The sequence below is a fragment of the Miniopterus schreibersii genome (assembly GCF_964146895.1).
Source record: "Miniopterus schreibersii genome assembly, chromosome: 17".
NCBI classification, from domain to species: Eukaryota; Metazoa; Chordata; class Mammalia; order Chiroptera; family Miniopteridae; genus Miniopterus; species Miniopterus schreibersii.
Genome location: NC_138117.1, coordinates 1,489,036 through 1,513,097, shown reverse-complemented (window position 1 = coordinate 1,513,097; position 24,062 = coordinate 1,489,036). Strand labels below are relative to the sequence as shown.

Here is a 24,062-nt window from a genome sequence, read left to right as displayed (position 1 = left end):
TACACGTGTCCAACTGCCTGCTAAGTATTGGTACTTGGATGTATACGGTATCCAGCAACAGTGAGTTTGGTGGCTTTAAGGACACGCTTATAAATAACTAGTAGAAATATTAATGAGAGCCTCACTCGGACAGCTTTGGAGTTATGTTGGACAAGGTAGTTAAACTTGCTTAATATCAGTTTTCTCATCTGTAAAATAAGAATTAAAAAAATAGCATCTTTCTCTTAACATTATGTGGCTTAAATAGATTCATGTTGAAAAACTGAAAGGCTGTCTTTTAAGCCTCGAAGAGAGAAGAGCAGAAGGAAAGAGAAAGGGAAGCGTCGGGAGGCGAGGGGGAAGCTCGGACGTTACGTGTGAAGGCGACTGGGGGGCATCTTGGGTGTTACTCTAAGGAGCCCCGGGCGGGTGCTGGACACAGTAACTTTAGAGGGAGGGTTACGACCAGAAGTGAACTTGGGAGGTGTCGCACGGATGCCGGGTAAGACCGGCGTGGCCAGGGATGTGAGGGCCGCTGGTCGCCGAACACCTGCCGGGATCTGTGGGTCCTGTGCGGGCAGAGGGGCGGTTGCCGTTTTGATCCAGGATCCGTGTCACGGGGGCTGCAGCAAGAATTGCCCCAGGCCCTCTCTCCAGGGCTCCCTGTGCCCCCCTGACCCTCGCCCACCTGCCCCGTCTCCCTGCCCTCCCTGGGCAGCCGACCGCCCAGCCGTTTTCTCTCCTAATACCAGGCATGGAGCTGGGACGGTGAAGGAATTTTCCATTTTTCTAAAAAGGAAAAAAAAAATTCTCTTCCTAAACAGAACCTTGGATCTGAAACCCAGGGTCTGATTTGAGAAGAGAGAAATGTCTGGAGCGAGAGGAACCTGAACGGCAGGAACCTTTCCACAGGCGCCCGTTGGCTTCCCCTCTACGGCGGCGGAGGCCCAGGGCGACTTGCAGACACGGCCTTTGGAAGGGCCGCAGTTTCTACACACGCCGCCCGGGAGGGGAGGGGAGGGGAGGGGAGGGGAGGGGAGGGGAGGGGAGGGGAGGGGAGGGGAGGGGAGGGGAGGGGAGGGGAGGGGAGGGGAGGGGAGGGGAGGGGAGGGGAGGGGAGGGGAGGGGAGGGGAGGGGAGGGGAGGGGAGGGGAGGGGAGGGGAGGGGAGGGGAGGGCGCCGGCGATGCATCGCCTCGCTCCCGTGTCTCCCGGTCCCCGGCTTGGCCCCTAATCTTTCATAAATAGTTGCTATTTGAAAAATGCCTCATTCATGTTCATAACATTTTTATAATTAATGCAATGACAACCATCCCATGAGCAGGTGTGTGTGTTTTTGTACTTTAAAAATGATGCAATACAGAGAAACACATTTTAATAAAAATAAAAATCAAGATACTTATTACGCATCTGTCACCTGATTGTTGAAGCCATGTGTCTACTTCTGTATTTGCAAACATTTCATAGAACCAATAAATAAGACCGTCATTATTATAATTATATAGCCAGAGTTTATGCAGGTTTAGAACAGAACAGTTTCTAGCCTGGCTAAATACGCTAGTTGGCTGCATATCTACAGTTGGAAATAATCCTCTATATCTGCTGCGAAAATTAATTTTTTTCCGCAGCAGGAATGGAGAGTCACTTCTACTCGAAAGCGGCTCCTTGCCACACGGGGAGAGACGCTCACATTTCAGAGATTTCATCATTTCAAGTAGATTACTTTACAAAACCTTCTAGGTCCTCCAACATCTCCTCCCTCGGATTAAAAGGATTTAGATAGAAAATGGGGACAATGACACCAGCGTTCAGCTTTTAATCCTTACGTTAGTCTAACGCTCAGCGTTCAAGAATTAAAAAATGACACGGGCCTTCCTCCAGAGCCACGAAAGATCGTGTACCACAGCCCTTGTCCATGGCTCCGTCACTGTAACCGACGAGGTCATCCAACATCAACACTGGCCGCCGCACGGCGCGCGAGAAACAGCAGGTGCTGCCCGGATTCCAGCAGCACCCCGTTTTCAAAGGGCAATTGTTTCCGTTATTTCACAGCCGCGTGGCTCTTACAAAGGGATGGACAGCTCGGCGTTTGAGTTGAGAGCTGAGTAACTCCTGCAAGCCTATTACCACTGAGAGTTGGGTCATCGCAAAGTCTGGTCTTTCTGTTTCACAAGGAAGAAAATGCTGTCTCATGTAAAAATAATCATGAAATCCCACCTAAGCCCCCCAAAAGTGTCCAAATTATTTTTTGTTTGATAATCTTATAATAAAGTATATTGAGCGTCTCTAACTTTTTAGCTTTTGCGTTACCCTTCATTAAAAGTCAAGGATGGCTCCATACGTGTGGATAAAAGAAACGAGGCCACACTTCTCTGCAGAAACGAAGTTTGAAAAGAATCCCAAAATGAATTAGAATTTATTCAGAGCTCTTTGGATTAAAAACTGCTGTGAAAGAGATCAGACTTCCGAGCTCCACATTGAAGTTCCAAGTTTCTCCCATTTAATCTCAGCTAACAAATGTTATAATAGAAACGACTGTAAAGTTCCTGTACTTTGAGTTCTATTTGGTAGAGACATAGCCCAATAATGGACGGCAAAGCGTTCACTTTGACTAGGGGAGCCCAAAGGTGAGCCAACTTTGGGAAGCCAGACTTGAGTTAAATATCAGAAGCATCTTGAAATTTTCTCTGAATAACTTTCAGAGTCAAGATGGTTATTCACTGTATTCTGTCTTTAAAAAAAAAAGAAAATATTTTATTCTGAATTGTAACCCAGGAGTAAAAACTAATGAATAATGTTCTTTTGATGTTCTTTTGTTATGTAAGTAAGATGAACGATTTCAAAAGAGGAGTTTCTGTGTTGAAAATAATTAGTACATATTAGGTTTTCCAAGTATCTTTAAAGAAACATCATTAACCAACAAGTGGTAACTGACCATAAATTTATCTCAGATAATAATAAAGCAAAAAATAAGTGATTTCTTAAAAATATGGCAGAGATTATACCGAGGAAATTTTTTTTAAAAGCTTCCTAGTAATGAGATAATCGCATATTTTAAAAATTATCCCTAAGTCAAATAAAATGTAAATCTTTTTATAGTTATCTTGATTTAATAGGTTTTCCTTAAGACGTGCATGTGTGATATTTGCAAAGAAGGAAAAGTACAAAAACAGAGCTTTACGTTCACTAAGTCACAGTAAAGGGCTCAGTTCCTTCTTCACGAACTGAGCAGCGCCGTGTCTCCCCCACACCCGATCGCTGTGCTTCCTCGCGGTTGGGTCAAGCGAGACCCTCTTACCTGGATCATCCAAGTCCCAGCACCTGTCCCCAAACACATACTTCAGCCAAAATAAACTCGCTCTTTAGCTATAGAATCACTGATAATTCAGCAAATGAAATGATAGCTTCTTGCCAGAAAAATGCATAGAAACAAAACCGTGTGTATTTTATTGGGGAAATTACCAACACAAAGTTACGAACCTCTGTCCTAGAAAATGGATCTGAACTGTTGCTGGTTACGACCTAAATGGCTGTGACTGCACAGGAGCTACAAAAAAACACGAAAAAAGAAAAAACTGTGCTTAAAAATCCTAGGGGAGCCCTGGCTGGTGTGGCTCAGCTGGTCGGGCCTCATCTGTGCCCCAGGTCTCGGGTCCGATCCCCAGCCGGGGCGCATACGGGGGGCAGTTTGCTTACGTCTCTCTCACATCAGTGTTTCTCTCTCTCCCCCTCTCTCTCTCTCCCCTTTCCTTTCTAAAATCAATTTTTTAAAAAAAATCCAGAGCGGGCTCCTGCAATCAGTGCAGGGAAGGAGTCAGACACAGAATGTTTATTTGACCCTGAAAATGGTTCCCTTGCTGCCTTTTAGATAAAAATCAATACATCTTTGGCCAACACATCAGCCCGTTCCAGACGAGCTCTTAGAGTCAATCAGATGCCAAACATTTTTATCTCTAAGGTAAAAAAGAAAGTATCATAAAAAAGGTTCTTTATATCTTTCCGATTTTATTTAAGCAGCAACTAAATATATCCCTCAAATTAAATAAATAAACAAACCAAAACAGGTATTTAAAAGCTACCTCACATGCTATTTTAATGGTCGATTAGCGATTAAAAGTGCTCTTTTCTTCTATTAATGTTTCTTGTCTCCGTGGGCCAGAGCACTTCTCTACTGAGGCCTTTGTTTTTGTTTCACCTGCACTCTCACGGCCACGGGTACCACTCGCTTCGCGATGCTTTGATGTTAGGAATTTATATTTAAAATGATCTGTGATTTCAGGAATCTTAGGGATCAAAATCTTTCAAGAAACTCACCATGAAGAATCAGAAAAACATGGACGGGCTTCTAACTTCTGAAAGTCGTCCAGAAGGAGACTTGGTACCTGCAGGATGAAATGGGAAACAGAAGATTGAAATTGATGATCGATGGGATGCTTTATGTTATTCTTACCAAGTACATTTTCTCTTACTTCTACTGTTTATTAGGTATTTATATGACGTGCATGTGGACAAAATTCTTAACTATTAAGAAACATAAATCTCTAGTTTACACAAGAAAAACGCATGTCTTTTGATTAAATTTCTATCCACGCTTCCAACAAATTATTCCCAATAAATACTGGCATAGCTAAATTTATTCTAGATTTAGAACTTTGCATCCCCTTCACCAGTTCTGCTTTTCCAGTTCCTTTAAAAATAAAAAAATTTGTTTGCCAATAACCAGATCCCACTACAAGTGTTAGGCAATAATATGAGTCAAATTCAATTCAGAGCTAGACAAATTGTGTGGCTGTACCTGGTTTAAATTATACAATATCACAATTTAAAGGTGTTTTGATGATCATATCTGTAAACTATATTTAATAAGGGCTTACTAGGTAATTAGTATCTACAAAAAGAATTTATAATGCTGTATTTTCATGTAAATTAGTAATATATCAATCAAAGAACAATTTCTGCCCTTTGCTTAAGAAGAAAAAAGTATAAGGCAAAACCCTCCTACTTAATGAACTTTACTTGCGCTCTGCCACTACACATGCCTAAACAATGAATCCAATTTATTTTTCATATCGTATAAACAAAGGTCCATTCAGTTGTGTGTTTTTTTCCTCAAGTAATTTAAAGCTTGATCCAAGATCACAAATTCGGCGAACTTTCTAAATACCTGCTGCGTGTTTATAGTTGTTTCTCTCTGCTAAGAGAGCAGTCTTCATTACGAATAGCTCTGTGCATTTGTTTTCTTTGGCATTTTCTGGTTTAAAGCAGCTTCTTACATCTCCCAGATCCTGAGGCATCTAACTGCGGTGAGGGGGCCGTTACTGCGTAAGCCGCGGTTTCTCGCGACAGCGCCAGGCCCCGCGCTCAGTTCCGCACGGTGCAGAAGCTCAGAGCACCCGCTTCGCCCGCGTGTCCTGCTTCAAGAGTAAACCACCCGAGATGCACCGTCCAGGACACACGCCCTGCAACGCGCCGGATGGCCCTGGAACTCGGTCTTTTATCCTTACATCGTCACGTGACATGTCACGTGTGCAGCACAAACTGCAAATCTTTATTCACCTTAAGGGACGCTAAACGGTCAAGTTCGTTTAACTGCAAGAAGCACTGGACACGCACACGCCACACGACGCCTGGTTCTGTGACTACCGCTCATTCTCCGAAAAGAGAAGGGAGCGTGTAACTTGCTCACATTGAAACTGGACTCACCGGAATTCGAGACGTGATGAGATCAAACGCGTGAGCCCCTCAGCTCGCCTCCGACCAATACGTCGCTATTCAACGGTAATCAAGGTAAACCTTCGAGTGCCCTAAACGCTTTCCGTGTGGGGCAGGGCGGGGAAGTGTTCCCAAGATGCAGGGCCGTCCCCATTTCTCCGCGTTTCCTGCTCTTTTCCTAACTGTCCCCGGCTCTCTGAATGCACCGTTTCTATAAGCTGAACGCTAACTGAACGAGAGGGAATCGCAGCTTCCACCGAAATCCTCCGGGACGCCCGCCTGGCCCGGGCCCGTCCCCGGGCCGCGCCTGCTCCAGCCCTGCTCCCACCGCCGCGGCCCCGATGCGCCCGCCAGGGCAGCCGCCGAGCGTGAAGCGCTGCGCGGCCCGGAAAGTGCTGAGCAGGTGAAACATCAGTCAAAGGGAGCGACAGGCTCTCGCGGGGCCGGGAACACGGGTCATCAATAGTGAAGAGAATTCAATGAGGTGCCAGCAAATGCCTCAGAAGGACCCTGAGCTGCCCGGGTTCCCTTCTCTGTTTCATTCCTCGGGGATGGGAGCTGAGCCAGTGTCTTTGGATCCTTAAACCAGACCCAGGCTCTGTTCGCTGATGAATTAACCTCGTGCCCCGGCCGTGAACGTTTACCTGGGCGCCGGCCGAACCAGGCTGGGTGGCGGGAGGCCCCCGGCTGCATTTATTGGAAATAAGCTACCATCCACTTCAAAATGAATAATACCCTGTTGTCCAATGGCAGACACATGGTCATCAGGCAGCATCCTAACAGAGGCGGGACAGTAAAACCGAAAATATAACGGCATCCCGAAAAACCCAGGCTGACATTGCCGAGACCAGAAACCATCAAAACGAACACGTAATAAATAATAATAGAACAGCGTGTCATTCACATTTTGTTTGCTAATGTCCCAATCTCTCCAAAAAAGCTCAACAGAGAAAAATACAAATGAAAAATGTGTTTGTATTTCATTTAATACACAGAAGAACATAAGATAATGCATTTAAAAAACGGACCATGGGGGGGCGGAAGGCTCAGGAAAAGGGAAAGTTACATTATTCTGAATTTCCTGGTGGCCGAAGCAACGGCAACAAGAGCCTTCCGAGAATCGCTGCGTTTCAGGGCCCCGAGGTCGTCCCGCTCCCAGCCCTACGCGCGGCTCAAACCCCAGGCGATGTGGGGACAGCGGCCTTCGCCACGTCACCGCAACGACGGCAACCGCGCGTTCTGCGTGTCACGTGAACTCCGCAGACACGGCCCCAAAGCACCCCAGGGCCGTGAGGAAACACTGCGAACGGAGCCCTCGCGACAGGGAGCCGGAGCCGCCGCCGGAGGCACCGTCCACACCCCGGAATGTCGGCCGGCGGAGAAAGGCCTCTGGTCAGGGCCTAAGGCGGCACCGGGGCCCACACAACGGTTACGGCCACCAGGCCGGAGACTAAAGACGCCGCTTAGGCTCCGAGTGGCCCTCAGCTTCTCTGAGCACACAGACGGCCCCCTCATGCCCGAACCACTCCCCCCTTCCCATCAGCACCCCGCGTTCCTCCTCCTCCCCGGCTTCTGCCTGAGCCCGGGTTTCTGGAAGAGCTGTTCCTGGGTCTCAAGCAAACGCTGTGGCCTCTCGCGTGTGCACTGCGCAGGTGCATGGCACGGAGATGCACATCCCGCGGCTGAGCGCCGCGACTGCACGCGGGAAGAACACGCGTCCCCCGGGAACACACTCCTGCCCAGCCACGGGCCGATGTTCGCGGGAACGGGGCCGGGCGCCGCGGGGTTCGTGCCTCTCCGCCCGCTCTCGCTGCCCGCGGGTCTGTCTGTCCCGCGGGATCCCGTCCACCTTCCGTTCCTCACACACCGAAATCAAGACCGCCGTCCAGCTCTCGCCTCAGGCCCCGCGAATCAGGGCCTCTGCTGGTTCACCGCGCAGGCTCGTGAGTATTCCTGCATCAGTGATCTGCCTCCTGAGGGTAAAACCAGGTGAGTCCAGTTGGGGGGAAACGTGAAAATTCATGAACAAAACCACATCGGGGGTGAAATGAACAAAACTCTTTTCCTTCCTGTTCCCCGACTAACGATATGATGAGGGTCCCAAGTAACCCCGAAGTGCTTACGGAGCCCTAGGAAATGCTCTTTAATTTTTAGGAATTAAACACAAATGGGGTTTGCATTAGTGAGATGTTTTAAAATAACTGAGAGTCTCTCAGGAGCAGATGCCAGGAGTGAAGCGAACCCCGACCACGTTTGGGAAGGACGTGGTGCCGACCGTGAGTCAGGCCCACTCGGGGTCTTTGGACGATCGTCACAGAGGAAAACTGAAGAACAAACGCCCGCAACTTTTCCACTCGGGACCGGCGCTCTCGTATATCTTCATATTACTGTAAGGCTGTGCTGCCTTAATGGCTTAATTGTGAGGACGACCATTCATCATTCACAGCTTCCTGAGTTGCAACACGAGGGAAATCAATGGACGTGAAAAAGAAGAACCATAAAAAACGCCGCGAACACAAGCAATTAAAAAGTGCGGTGATGGATCGCCGCGTCCCCGCCTCGCCTTATCCCAGATCTATAAATAAGCCTGGCGGTGAACCCCCCCCCCCCGCATTTTCACCCAAGATGAAGGGAGAAGTCCCGACCATATTTTAGACGGACCCCGGCTGACTTTCGGACGTCCAAGTGCGATTAACTACCCACCCGTCGCGAACACAGGGCTCCTTTCCGTTCTCACTGGCCGCTGGGGACTCGTGAGTCCACCTGCGATGACCTTGACCATGCTGTGTCTGCAGAGGCTTAGGGCCCGACCCGGAATCGACAGGCCACTCGAGAAATTACCGGCGGCAGGACACAGGTGCGAGCTTAAGGACAGCAGGACAGCGAGTGTGGCCGTGGGTCCTCCCCGCCGAGGGGCCCGGGCGAGAGCAGACGGGACAGGTGGCTTTGGGTGCCGCATGCCCGGTGCCAGCGTGGACGCGGCATCTGAGGGCTCGGGAGGCAGGCGTGGGGTCAGCCCTGAGAGCTGTCGGCTCAGTGGAAGGCCCTGGGTCCCCCCGAGGCCGGGTCGCCGCCCGAGAGCCATCTCCTGGTACAAATCAAAGAGCATGCACCGGGCGCCTTTACGAAATCGCTGCTCCCGGGAAGCTCTGGAACGTGGAAAATAAACACGCTCGCTGCGGGACGCGAAAGGGGGCACTTGACCCGTAAGTCAACGGACAGTCAGAGACCTTGACGTGGAAAACGGGGTCTGTCCCTCGCTCACCGCCACGCCCCAGGCTCTCGGCCCCTTTCCCGCTCGCTCACCAGCCTTGTCAAGTTTTACTTCTGGGAAATTCCTTCCGAGGCCTGCGCAGGCGCCCAGCTTTCCCGAGTCTCTCTCGCCTCCTCTATTTCGGCTGGCAGGTCCCCGCCAGGCTACTTTCATAAGTCGCCGTATTTATCCTGAACGTCCCCATTGCGTCTTGGACAGCATTTTTCACGTCTAGTACCCATTAGATAATTATCTAACTCTGCTGTGTTTTAATTTTCCAGATGGCTGTTACTATACCTTAATCGAAGCTTCTTCAAACCAGGAGCCACTGTTTGTCAGATGTTTTACGGGCCCCCCTGGACTTATTAATGTGCTCATCACTTATCGCAGAATTGCCGTTCCATGATTATTTTGCCAAAAAGAGTAAAATGGGTAAATTATTCTAATGCATTTGTTTATAACATCCAAAAATACGCTACATGGAAATTTCCTGATAGTCTGCAGTACATTTTTCTTTCTTAGAATGAAGAAAAAGGGAACCCGTTTCTCTGGGCCGTAACGATTTGAGGGGAAATTTTTTTTTAACATACTTAGGTCAAAATTTACATCAGAATTATCTATGACTTAATTATCTTACCTACAGCTTAACGTCTTATTATCTGTTATCTTCAAAACGGACTGTGGTTCTTCCAGCCGAATTCTGGGACTGTCTTCTGTCCTCAGGTGCCTCAATTATCCAACCCATGCCCATGATCACCCGTAACGAGCCATCTCGTGGTCCTTCTGGCCTCCCGCCTAGGTCGGTCGCACGGTGGTTCCTAATGACACCATGTGAGTTCCACGTCCCAGGACTGAGCTCCCTTGTTGGAATCACGGATGTGTCCTTGCAGCTGCTGAGAGACCAACCCTCCCGGGCGCTGCTGTGGCCCCTTTGAGAACTTCATCACGTCCCAGCAACACCGGCTCCGTCTGGAACCACACTAGGGAGATGGTATCTTCTCACCTGCTCTCTCCACCTTCCTCACACGCCCTCCATTTGCGGCCCCTAGGCAGAGATCTCTGGCTTCAGATCTTTAATTAAATTTCCTAGGCAGTTGTCAACATGCAAAGTCCTGAATTCTATCAAGATGATTCTGGGATAGGTACTCCAGGGTCTATACAAAACAGATCTAAGTAAAAAAGCAGTAACTTAGCGTAACTGGTCTGGTTCATTGACTTTATGACACAAGTCAGTTAAAAGTGTATCTTCCCCTAGTCCGACCGATCCAGTCGTGTTATATCATGTAGAGTCCATCCCACTTTCTGCAAATGAATCCGCATAATCATTGACTTACATTCTAGGAGAACATAACTGTTGAACATAAGTAAAGGACGAATGCGAAAGTATAACTTGTAAAGATTAGTGACATTAAGACTTTCAAAACTCTGCGTATGACCTTGACTGCTTTAGATCAACAAAAATATAAACTTTTTTTGCTTTATATTGATAATGTCTCCTTGAAAATTTCAAAAGAAATATACAAATAAAAAAATTGAGGAATTCTTACAGCACAGAGTGAGGTAGGATACCTCTTTCTTCTAACATTACAGCATTACCCCATGTCAATAGGTACATTTTAAAAGTACTTTAATTGTGTAAAATTGTGGTAGTTTATAACAATTTAAGGAGTTAAAGCATCTTACTTAACATTGGCACAATTATTAACCAGAATCAAATACTTTTTTGAAAAACAACAGGTTGATTACTTCACCAAGATCAAAGAACACGCAGCTGCAGAAGATATAATTAAAACTTGATAAACAGAGTTACTGATAGCAGCCGGAATCTGTTCCACTTTCCACTATGAATCATTAGCGTCTTACACTTTACATTCCTCATATCACAATCTCAGTAGCTACAGTTTTAGAAAAGCCAATACTTAATATTTGTTGCTTAAGGAAGTCATTAAAGAGAACTTAGTCTGTGTTAATTAACAACAACTATTTATTCCAACCAACTGTTCAAACACCTGTTAAGCATTCTTACTTTCAATAGACTTAAAATATTAATTGAGCATTCTACACATAGCAAAAGGCAAATGTTCACCCCAAAAATATGCATTTTAGGATGCCATTTTAGATAGGCTCTTCTATAGAAGATTTCTCTAGAGTCACCTTTGAGGGAGGGGCAGAGAGAGAGAAACATCATTTGTTGTTCCACTGATTTATACCATTGGTTGATTCTTGTATGTGCACAGAACAGTCTTCAACCAACTTCAATCATTCTGCCTCTGATTTTAATTCAAGAGCAAAACAGTAAAAAGTATGGACACCAGATGTCAGCTACAGGATGAGAAGCCATGACACTGAGAAAAATAAAAGTTCATGGAGCTAGAGGGAGCATTTTACCAAAAGAGGTATTTTTGCAGCCAGAAATGGTTAATTGATAGCCGTTCAAAGAGGCCAAAAGTACTCTGAACATTCGCTCCAATCTCATTTCTTTTAACAACTTGTTCCTGGGCTAAAATCTATAATCATGAGCTTCACCATTTTGAGAAGCTAACATCCTGCACTCTGGTTCTGTTTCTGTTGCTGACTCTCCAGGGGGCTCCCCTTATCCCTGGGGTCTCCTGCAGGCAAGGAGAACCCCACCACGTCCAGTCCAGTCCACACAACAGGACAGCCCACGGCAGGCCACCTCCTCTCCCCACTCCCTCTACTGCATCACCTTTCAGATATGCTCCCTCCCTTCACGAGGAAGAAAAAAGCAGACTCATGCGCTGACTCTGGGACTTTAACAGTTAACGCTCCGGCCAATGACCTGAACCCAAGACCAAGAGAGAGCCAAGCACATTAGATGAGCTGATAGCTCCACTCACACAGAACAGGGATGTGTTAGGACCCTAGACATGACGTCTCCTTGAGCCACCACAACTGTACGCATTGCCCTAAATTTCCCGCATACTACAGACGAGGCACTGAAACTCAAGATTTTTCAGCTAATGAGTGAGAGGGGGAAAATCCAACAGCTTTGCACCTCTCTAGTCGATGCTCCTACCGAGGGTGACCAACCCCTTTGCCTGCTGCCTGTCTCCTCAGCACACGTGCACCCTCTGCACCAGCCGCACAGCCTCTACTCACCCAGGGGATGGGAGCAACTAAAAGGCCTAATTTTTAAGCAGCTGGTTTCCACACTCAGTAACACGGTATCGGCAGGTTGCACAGACTTCTGTAGTCACTCTTTTCTTTAACCAGGAGTAGAGCGGCTGCAGAGCGCAGTCTGGAAAACTGAGGGAAAGATGAGACTTCTTGATTTCTGAAAAAGACCTTCTATTTTCTGGTTGTTTCTTGACACCTCTGGTTCTGGAATGATGCTCCGCGTGGCACTGATAGAATTGTTACTGTCATCTCAGAGCATATTGGGAAGCAGTTGTCCCCTGTCACACTCCTTGGCTGTGTCTAAATGAGACACAGGTACATTTCCTCCAAATAAGACCTCCTGTCACAGGAGAGTGGTGCAAAACAGACAAAATATATGCTTTTGGTTATATCTACCAAATCTATTTTACCAAAAAGATCATATGCACAAAATGTGCATGTTATTTATATGTATTTAGTTTGATAATTAGTTATAATATATGTATTTGTTTTATATGTACATGTTTATATATTTTGTATTCCTGCTTTAAGTATTAAGTTAATTTTACCTAAATTTATTAGATCATGTTTCTTTTCAAACTAACAGAAAAAATTCAGCACATTCAAACAGCTTCCTTTTCTCAATCCCTCCATTTCAGCCATTTTAGGTCTGTTAATATTTTAAAATGTAAATTGTATATTATCTGTATTGTGATCTCCTAACACAATGGCCACAGTTTAGGATTTGGATGACATTAAATTCAACTAAGCCTCCCCCTTACTGATGGCTTCATTTTCATACATCCACCCCCCCAGGTCCCTGGGCTCCCCCTTCACAACCTCTCTCTGCCCCTCCTGTCCCACCCTTCCTGCAAGGTTCCAATTTCTTTCCTACCTTTGATTTGCCAGGACTAGATTTTGACCTATGGGATGGCTTAGTTTTGCGGTGCTGTGTCTGGTTTCTGTCCTGACTCTCAAGTGCATCAGCAAGGACCCGCTTTCACTTGAGAAGGATGTTCCATTGTATCCATACACTCCAATATGATCATTTCTTAAGTGCAGAGAAATCTGGGCTGTTTCTCCTTTGGAGATATTATGAATAAAGCTGCTAATATGATCTTTTAGAATCTTATTTCCTGTGGACATGTGTGCACATTCTTCAAGAAATACAGTCATGAGTGAAATTTCTGGGTTACAGGGTAGGTGTATATTCAGTCTTATGTAAAATCTGCCACATTTCTGAAGTCATTGTACCTTTTCCATTCTCACCAGTGATGTCTGGGCTCTGCAGCGACACATTCTCGCCAACACCTGCTGATGCTCAGCTTTCTGTTGTTTTTCCAACCCAGTCGGTAAGTGGAGGTATATAATCATGATTTTAATTTGTATTTCCTCAATGCCTAACAACACTGAACACTCTTTAATGCACTCATTGACCATTCATATATCTTCCCTTGTTCAGTGCCTCTTGCCCACTTATTTTGTTTTGGGGGTGATTTATTATTGTGTTTATCATCTTATAAACTCTGGATATAAGTTATTTTCTGGGTCTATGGATTATAAATATTTCCTTTAGCCTATGGCTTAAATAATTTCTTTCATCAGAGCTTACTTTGCCTGTCATTGAACATCATAAATTGTACTATTATTTTTTTAAGGTTTTTTAATTGATTTTTAGAGAGAGGAAGGGAGAGGGGGAGAGACAGACAGAGAAACATCAATAATAGAGCAAGACATCGATTGGCTGCCTCCTGCATGCCCCCTACAGGGGATGGAGCCCACAACCTGGGCATGTGTCCTGACCTGGAATCAGATGGGCAACCTTTCGGTGCACAGGACAATGCCCAACCAACTGAGCCACACCAGCCCAGGCTGTTCTAATATATAATTAAATAAGGATTTTACCTTAGGGCATATTTTCACATTAGATGTATTGTTTGCTTTTTGTCAATGTGTTTGTGAGTATTAATGGCATGGGTTCAGTTATTTTCTGAAAATGAACCAATCCTTTCTGCTAGAATTTTAAACAAGATGCACAATATTGTCTGTTGCATCATTAACTCATACCTGGTGGGTCTCAGCGACAACTGCAGACAGGAACACACTACGTCCCCGCAGGTAGACTAGGTAAGCAGTGGTCATCAGGTAACGGTGGCTGCTGCTTGGACTGAGTGTGTGCACACCTTTTAGCTTGTCAGTCCCCAAGGTTCCTTTACGTGACTGTTTCATTTGACACTTAATACAGCCCCATAAAGTAAGAGGGTGTGCTTTTTTTTTTGCATTATATTGGGGATAATGAATGTTAAGTTTCGAAGAAATGATAGATTTGGCCCTCAAAGGGAGTCTTATCTGTCCATTAAACTACAATCTTCCTTCTTGCTCATAATGATTATGATCATACTATTTAAGAATGGTTTGTTGCCCAGCCAGGCATGGCTCAGCAGCTGAGCATCAACCTAGGATCCAGGAGATTGGGGTTCGATTCCTGGTCAGGGCACATGCCCGGGTTGCGGGCTCAATCATCAGTCGGGGGTGTGCAGGAAGCAGCCAATCAATGACTCTCTCATCATTGATGTTTCTCTCTCTCTCCCTCTCCTTTCCTCTCTCTGAAATCAATAAAGATATATTTAAAAAAATAAAAGAATGGTTTATTACCCTGGCCGTGTGGCTCAGTCGGCTGTGGGTAATCCCGTGTACCAAGAGGTCCCTGGTTCGATTCCCGGTCAGGGCACATGCCCGGGTTGCAGGCTCCATCCCCAGTAGGGGGCGTGCAGGAGGCCTTCCATGGATGTTTCTCTCTCACTCTCCCTCTTCCCTCCTCTCTCTCTAAAAATCAATACAAATATTTTTTACAAAGAGTGGTTTATTATATCACAAGCGTTGCACATAGAGTGCCCGTGGTTTAGCTCCAGGTGGTACCACGGCTCAGGCGCAGTTTTCTTCACCTTTCCCCCCTCGCGGGTTTTTTTATGGGTAGATGAACAAAGCAGAGGGATGTGCTTCTCCTGGGGAAACGAAACCATCACTGCATTAGAAGAATAAAGGGTAACAAAGGAGGAAGCGAGACCTAAAATAGCCAAGCATTTGATCTCATTTAACTACTACACATGTATGTACATTAACTCAGGGTCCCTAGTGCCTGACGATGCTCTCAGGACAAGCATCGGAGTCCTGGCCACCGGGTCCCTTCCCACACTTGCCGGATTCTCCGAGCCCCGGGGCTCAGGTCGGACACGAGTGGATCAGACCCATCTCTGCCGGGAGCTTCGTGCTCAGCCAGTCTTCACAGGAGCTGGGAGTGGACTATATTCCATTTTAACATTTCTTCTAGCTCAGGGTTTTACGACCCTTTGGAGATTCATAATTTCCAGCATCTATGACACTGCCAGGTATTAAGCTGCGGTTTTCTAATTTACGGCGCCGCACTGAATGGTGCCCCCGTGGTCTGAAAAAATGAGCGCGCGCGCCCAGCCCTGAAGACTGTGTTTAGTACAGGTGCCAACAAGCCTCTCTTCTCCGCAGGTTCTCTTCCAGGCTTCTCTCGCGAGCAGGGAAAAAATCTTTGTCCAAAAGCACGATCAGCGGAACCGGGTGTTCACCGCATGTGAACGGCAGACTCGGGCCTCACTCTCCCCTCCACCGGGAGAGGGGACTCATGTAAAACCGGCAGGACGCTAAGCGACGCAAGACACATGGAACGCTCACCAAACGTCTGGAAAATACAATGACTTCTAAGTGCGAGTCATAGTTGATGAGAGATACGTGTATGCTAATGGGTGTTATTGATATGTCATCTCTCCTGCCCACCGACGTTCAGCTCTGAACTTCAGATTCCGGGCCCTGCTTTACAGGCTTCCTCATTTCCCTGGCCTGGCAATAACCTAACACCCTCCTGATTGGTTTTCTCCCTTCATTTATGATTCGCGCTGCCAAGGCTGTGTGAAGATGCGATCTCAGTATCTATAATCCCTACCAAAAAGCCTACAAAGTTAAATCCAATTTGCTTACGGTGGCCAAGAGCCCACCATTACCTTACTTAGCTTGTACCCAGGCTCGTGTTCTGCAGCCTCCGGTGTCACCCCTCAGACCATCTCCTGCTGACGTCAGTTACAGGATCCGACTGTGGACGTGTTGTTTTTTTTCACAGTTATTTTTGTATGGACATGTTTATTGTTTATTTTTTAATGAGTTTATTGGGATGACATTAATAAAACTGTATATGTTTCAGGGGTACAATCCTATAACACATCATCTGTATATTGTATCGTGTGTTCGCCACCCAATGTCAAGTCTCCATCCATCACCATTTGTCCCCCCCTTACCCTCCTCTACCTCCCCCACCCCCTTTCCCTCTGGTCATCACCACACTGTTCTCTGTGTCCATGAGGGTTTTTGTTAGTTTTTTAGCTTAATCCCATCACCCTCCTCACCCAGCCCCTCAAACCCCTCCCCTCTGACACAGTGCATTTTCTGCATCTATGAGTCTGTTTCTATTTTGTTTGTTAGTTCATTTTGCTCATTAGATTCCACACGTAAGAGCAATCATGTGTCATGACGATTCTTGAATGAGCCATTGGTGCGGTTCTCTGGCCCCGCGGCTTCCTGTCTGTGAGGTTGTCCACACCATGCACCCGATTCCTTCTTCAAGCGTAGAGAAAACGTCCCCTTCCTAAAACTCTCCGGTGGGCATCCTCTCCTGGGGCTCCAGGGCCTGCTGCCAATGTCACAGGTGCCATGCTTGTGAATTATACAGCAATTCACTGCTTGTGGTGCACAGTGTGTGACAGTGAGAGGCAGGTGGCGTCTCCCCAGAAAAGAGTGCGGGGGGCCGACCGTGGGGTCAGAGACGCCGGCGTCTCCCCTGGGCACGCAGCACAGACCGAGTTTACTTTTATTCTAAAACTTAGCTAACTGCGTCCTCGGATGACTCTCTGCCTCTCGGTTCTGGGTCTGCGAGCTCAGACACTGTGCTCACTTGTTTGTCTATTTATTCATGTATCTCTTTATTTACACTTCCATCAGCAAACCTAGGCCTGGACCCAGGGGAAACACGCCACTAACGTTTGGTATTTTCATCTAAAGAAAAATACAATCTAGCAAATCCCAGGTAAGACAGTGTGTGCTGCTCACTGAGCTCCTGGGAACATCCTCATCGGGTGGGTTGACGCAAAAAAAAAAAAAAGAGACAGGAGCAAAGACCACCCCACGCCGCCCCCTGTAAATCGAAGCCGGCTGCCGGGTTCTCGTTCACCCGTGGCCTCCGCCGCCTCTGCGTGAGGCCACCTGTCACCTGCGCACGCTCCTCGCCGCCCACACACTGAGCCCGTCCTCACCCATCTGAATTCTGATTCGGCTCATTCAGCCTGACTGACAGGCCCACCGCCCGGGCCCCGCCGGCGCAGCTCCGGGCACCGCCTGCCAGCGCCGTGAGCGTGGGTCGGAGCCGGTGCGCTCACCCTCTGCCTTTTCCCTCACGCTGAGCCCTCTCAGGCGCCGCGGTGGCGCCCGGCTTATCACCTGTGTCGTCCCCAGCAGTACATGTGTCCGCGCGCTCACTTCATCCTCGGTGGCAGTTATTGCTGTTGTCACTCAGAGACGGCGAGCTGCAACGCGACGGGCTGCCAGGCGCTCGCTGTCCCCTTCGGCTCTGCGCCACGTGGGGCGGCCAGTGCACCATGGATCACGGACACCAGGCGCTCCCGCTGGCGAGGGGGCAGAGAGAAGGGCCACATGCAACAGAAACGGTGACCTCACCATGGATCACGGACGCCAGGCGCTCCCGCTGGCGAGGGGGCAGAGAGAAGGGCCACATGCAACAGAAACGGTGACCCCGAGGCAGGGGCCTGCAAGGAGCGGACCACGTTGGCATGGGGGGGTAGAAATGACGCAGGCTACATTCTAAATTTATATAAAAATAAGGTATAGTCCATTTTCAGCGCAGTAGGAAAACAGTCATTATTCTGAAAAACAGCCCAGGCCTTGTTTCACCTCTTTCCCTTCTGATATTTAAAATGTTTATGGGGGGAGCCCAACTGCAGTTCAAGGCTCTATGGACCCAGTAATGACCAAGGTAGATGTTTACTCTGCAGAGTCCGAGTTCCAGTTAAGACAGACAACTGAAAGCAAAAGCAAGATTATCTCAGACACTGAGTGTTGTGACCAAAGACCGGGGGGGGGGGGGGGGGGGGGGACGGGGGGACGACACATTGGGTGGTCACAGCGATGCTTAGAGAGACCTAAGTTCCAAAGAGGGGAACAGAAAATACACAGGTCCCGAAGCAGAGGCCTACGTGACACGCTGCAGGAAAAGAAGGCGTTGATGCCCCTGGCGATGAGCCGCCACGAAATACTTCAACGGGGGTCGACGTTGCTATGCTCGGATGCAACATAAAAACTGCCGAGTGTAGGGAGGGCCTGCAAAAGTCCAGCTGAAATTTACTTGCAGTGGCCAAAGTAACGGGTAATAAAGTCCTTCCCCAAGCGAAGGACCCAAGGGTTGGCCAAGATACCGACCAGCATTTTGAGAGAGACCGTGGAGATGGAACTAGCAGGTGCTGACAACCGAGTAACGCGGCCTACCAAGGTGAAGGGCAAGGTCAAAACTAGAATCAAAATTTCAGGGACGTGTGATGTCAGGTAACTGCACTAGCACGTGCCCAGATACGGACGTTTGGAAAGGGAAGCAGATGGACAGTCATTCACACCCTTTGTCCTGCTTGTGTTCACTTCGGCCTTTGCGGGTGGAAATGATGCCTCCCGCTGCTCACGGGAGTTATTTAAGCCTTGCTTTCGTTCTGAGAAACCACCTAATATACAGGCCTATGAGGCCAATCGTCATCCGGTTTGTCTGGATACCCTGCTCATCGGGCTTCCCTTTCATTCGACTAGAAGTGTGCTGACTGGGACTGTTGGGAGCCCCACGTTCTTGCTGCGTGTGCAGCTCTAACTGCGCGGACTGGAGCAAGTCAGTGTTCAGATAGTCAACCTCCTGATTGGAAAGGGAGGAACGAGCAGGAAGCCTTGGTTGATTCCAGCTCTGAACACTTGCAGTTTTATTACGGCTTTGCTGTTTTAGTTCACCTATGAAAGGTTTTTTCCCTTAATGTTCTTCGCTTACGTGTAAATTAATTGCTTTTCTAAAGTACGTACTTATTCCTGGTCCTTAGTAATTAAGTCCTTTCAACAATGTCCAAAGACACAAAACTAAAAATTAGTAATAATGAACAGGGAAGAGAGATTCATCTGGCCCTTCACAGACACTGTGAATATTTTAAGGCTGTTTCCATTAATATATAATAAACCTTCATCACAGGCAATCAGCGGTAGCGTCAAGATGTATAATCAAGATCCGTGTTGTATTTAACTGCTTTACGTGGGCAGCTCAGAGCATATTCCTGGTATATTGACCCTGACACTCATTTCTTCTGGTGCTACACACTCGAAGTTTGTGTCTCCCCAAAATTCACGTAAAAATGGACCCCCGGGGTGATGGAATCAGGAAGCAGGGCCCCCGAGAGGCGAGTAGGTCATGAGGGTGGAGCCCTGCTGATGGGGGTTAGCGCCCTCGTTTGTAAGCGCAGAGCCACAGAGCTCCTTCTCCTGTCCCCCGGGTGAGGACACAGGGGACAGTCCTCGAGGGGCCCGGAAGGGAGCCCTCTCCAGCCCGGAACCTGTCGCTTCTCAGCCCCCAGAGCCGTGAGAAATGAATTCCCGTTGGGTCTGAGCCTCCCAGGCTGTGTTGTTCTGAGACAGCATCTCGGACAGACCGAGACCTTCGGGTGCACTTTTCTTGCAGGTATCGTTCAATTGCGGCGACACTATTTTAAAAATTGATCCGCTCTTTGGAAATATTGGAAGAAAGCGTATGGAACTGCCGAGGAGCACGACGGGGAATCGGAAACACTTCGGTTTGCTTCTAACTTCTGCGACTTCAGGTAGAATGCTGACACAGGACAAAGAGTAACTTCTGTGAATTAGAAAGTTGAGGCTAATTCTAAACCCTGCCAAATACCCTGGGCGAACCATCGATGGGAGATCATTGCATTCTCCCTAAAGGTAGAACAGGGATCGTTGTGCCTGTCTCCTGCCAAGTGCACATTAAAATCGAGAGGATTAACGATTCAGTCTAGCGCTCCGAGGTCCTCGGGCGCAGCACCACTAGGTCAAATGCACCGTCCATAATTGGGGCCCGTGGCATCTATCTCACCTCTCTTACCTTTGCTCCCTCGTCTGTAAAATGGGGGATTAATAACCCCCTGCCTTCCCTCATTACTCTCCGTGTGGATTCATTAGCAAACGATGGCTTTATTCAGCCCGGTGGGGGAAGGGGCCCCGTTACTGACTGAGGCCTGCGAGAGGCTGCAGTTTTGTGAGTAAAGGCCCAGACCTGTTCTGTAGGGTAGAGGGGTGCCCTGTGCTGTGAGAGTTCATGACAACACCGCTTAGTACTCGGCAACTTAATCTGTATGTACATGTGTCAAGTTCTTAGAAAATTCTTCAAACAAGTGTCTCTTACTCTTCATTCACTGCTTGCCCGAGATTATAAATCTACAGGAATGTAAATTTACGTTAAAATATCTAGCATAATATCCAGAAAAAAGGGTTTCACATTGGATTCATCTTAAGTAGCACTTAACCTGGCTTTCTGCCCTTTTTGCCTATAAATAAAACAGCCCACGTTTACTTTCTTCCTTCCACATTATCATTGGATATGTAAACATTAGTTCATTTCCGTGGATGTTACGGACTGAAACTTTTGTTTTGGCCAGAGCATAACACCGCTGGTTCCTGCGTAAGTTTTCCCGTTAAACCTTACAGGGGCAGTTACCCAGAGTGAACGCTGGCTTTGCTGTACCTCATAGGGATAGATTTACTTGGGATAAAAGTTGGTTGCTGCAGGTGTCCTGCTGGGCTTCGACATTCACAATTAAACATCTCCACATCATCCTAATTGCATTACACCGGCTGCACGGAGTAAGGTTTTTTTCCCCCCCCATTTTCGGAGTCCAGCGGGCAGAGTAATGAGAGAAACTCAGTAGGCAGGGAGGCCTTAGTGTTGCTCGGTGGGCTCGGGCTGTGAGCAGTTTACCCGGGGAAGGGAACAACACTCCCGGCCCTCTCCCTGCTCCGCGCCCACGGTGCTCGGCAAGGGAATCCCCCGACTCGGTCCGACAGAGAGAGTCAGGTGGGAACAGCCCCCAAGGTCCACAAAGCACACACTGCAAACACTTTTCAGTTCCGTCTCCTGTCAAATACGTAGCTAGCACGACCCTACGGCGAAACCAAAAGGACGGCACCGACATTGCTGCCCCATCTGAGACATACTTCTATCTAACGGTCAACAAACGCTGGTGACTAACACACCCAGTTCAACGGGAAGACTGCGTTCTGCTCCCAAGGGTGAGTCTGTCCGTCTGGCCCACTGGTACTGTCCTGTAGGTGAAAAGTTGTCTCTAAGATGCTTGGTTACAAGACACGGAAATGATTGTGATCAGCCAACGTGAGTGTGTGTCCCGCACACCGGGTGGGGAGTTACAGAGTCTAGGAAACGTTGAACAGTGGAGTCCTGGCAATAGCTTAGCAGCCCCTCAAAAAATAGGCTACGCTGTGGCGAGCGGAGCACAGACCAACGCGCAAAGCAGATGTCAGATGTGCGGTCAGCACCCGCTTGCCTCTTGGAGGGGATTGTTTTCCATTGCTTAAGCGAAAGTTTGCCTCTGTGCCAGTTTATTTGTTCAAAGGGGGGCAGAGGGGGGCTCCCTGTGAAACAGCCAAAGTGACCTGGTCCCCAAACACCAGATCCAGTTATTCTGACTTTGTGACCCAACGACCAATGAGGTCAGTCACGAGCAACCGCAGCAGAGCTCGGAGATGGAAACGAAGGACCTTGGTCTGTATGTCCTCAGGATGCCTCTGGATGTAGCTACAGTCCTAGGCTTTATTACGAACGTGGGCTCCAGCGGATCCGAACTACACATTTTAATGCTAAGTGGGGATCCTATTTTGAAAATCCCATTATTTGTTATTTTCAGAAGCATCTTTTGATGACAACGGTCTCTTGCACGATGCGTTTTGCATGATGCTGATTCACATTTGAAATCGTGTGTACATTTTACCTCGTCAGGAAAGTAAATCTGATATTAAAGCAAGAAATCTCAAAATATTGGAGTAGAAACCCATTGTAATGTAGATGGGGGGGGGGATCTAAACCCAACTAATTTTATCCTGTCCATGGCTTTTATTTCAGAGGGGGGATGTGACCCATCATATATCCAGATCTACTGAAAATATAGGCTCTGAGGGGCTCTGTGGGCATGGAGTCTCTACAGAATTGGGAGACCCCCCCCCTCAAAATAAGCATGAAGCTTAACAGCCCTGGGCTGGTTTCAAGCCCTTCAGTCTGCATTCTGAAGGCATTTAAATAAAATATGAAAACCTGTGATAAATTGTTTAGAGTACGACCTAGAAGAGGGTACAGCCTCAGTTATCTACGGAAGGCGCATGTTAATAATAAAATGTGTAGACTATTTCATTAAATGTATTAAAACTTGGACCAGCAAAATGTATTAAATGTGCTTATAAATCAGATAAAATACCAAGCCCCTGAATGCAGGTATAGGGTAAACACATTATTAAAAGGCAAGAGACCCGAGCAGCTGCATAAATTCAACGCAGTCAGCTTCCTGCAGGGTCTGGGGTCCATATCTAGACTCGTAAGATTTGTGGGAATGGCTTTGGTCAGGGTGCTGGAGTAAACAATGCTGAGATGGGTTTCAGGAGCACTGATCTGTGTTGGTATAATTCTCCGCCCCCCACCATGAACAGTCCCTGTTTGGATGACATTTAAGTAAACACGAGGACCCAACGTGTGTGTGCCCACAGCTCCATGTTAATACTGTCAAGCGGCTTAGAGAAGTTTATCTAAGGTTGACTCTACATATCTTATTTTTAGAATGCTGTGGATATAATGTGAGAGACCAAACATTAAAATGTTTACCTGGCCTAGTAATGCAGACCAGACCTCCCTCCTGCCCTGTAATCCAATAAAGACCACAAGCAGTTCAAACGGCAAAGACTACAATGCTCTCGAGTGTTTAAGCGTGGATGTGTCTTTTGTAGACACGTGCGCAGGCCAACAGAAACCAATGATGGGCGGAATATTTTCTGTTAAAATAAGAAAAGATAGAATAACAAATATAAATGGTTCTAGACACAGGCAGCTATCCATAAATTTAAAAATATAGCTTAGTCTGAAAAAGGACCCTGGAAAGTACTGAACGCACACTTTGTTTGCTCAGCTCTGGTGCAAAAGCCGGAAACAGATTCCCTTCTACGTGGAGTAACATTTGCCGCGTGGGCCGTTCCCTCTGTCATCAGCCAGCCACCAAAGCCCTCGGAGCATTAATCTAATCATCAGCCCCCTGCGACGTTTCAGTCTCGCTAGTAGGAGCCGGGAGATTAGTAACTCAGCCGTAACCCTGCTTCTTCGTTTATAAATCAGAAATAACCGAACCATCTCCCCCCCCTCCTCACCAATAGCACACACGTGTGTGTGACAAGACTTCACCGGCCCGACGGCGCGTTCTCGGCGCTCGGGCCCACCTGCGGCACCCGAGCCGCTCGCCAGGAGGACAGCGATTCCCGTTCGCCCGCCCCAGCCTCGGCTGTACCTTCGAGCTCGGCACGGTTATCACTAGGGTCCCGTGTCAGTCTTTAAAATGTCCCAATTCGGATGATAAACTGAGTAGCCCCCTGCTGTAGGATCAAAACAGATAGAGGCGCCCCCTCATTTTACAGGAACGGCGTTCAGGGCTCAACGTATGTAAGCTAACGGCTTTTAGTAACACTTCCCCCGACTCAGTGCTCTTTCTACTACAGTTTTCTGTTGGTCTTCGCATCAAGGGTTTTGGGGGATACGAGGCCCTTAGCTCCGAGCGTAGCCCTGTAAACGCCTTTAAACGGTGTCTCTGCAGAATCGCTGACGCGCGGGTCACTTTCTCCTG

At 47.7% G+C, this 24,062-nt stretch overlaps 1 long non-coding RNA gene across 10 annotated transcripts in view; it reads right to left on the bottom strand.

Moving 5' to 3' along the window:
* The window catches only part of LOC308547241, a 334,174-nt gene that overhangs the window by 234,198 nt on the left and 75,914 nt on the right, over positions 1–24,062 (bottom strand). For all 10 annotated transcript variants that reach the window (XR_013997473.1, XR_013997474.1, XR_013997475.1 and 7 more), the window contains exon 4: positions 4,293–4,360. This is a non-coding gene — a long non-coding RNA (uncharacterized lncRNA). The remainder of the gene's footprint in view (positions 1–4,292; positions 4,361–24,062) is intronic.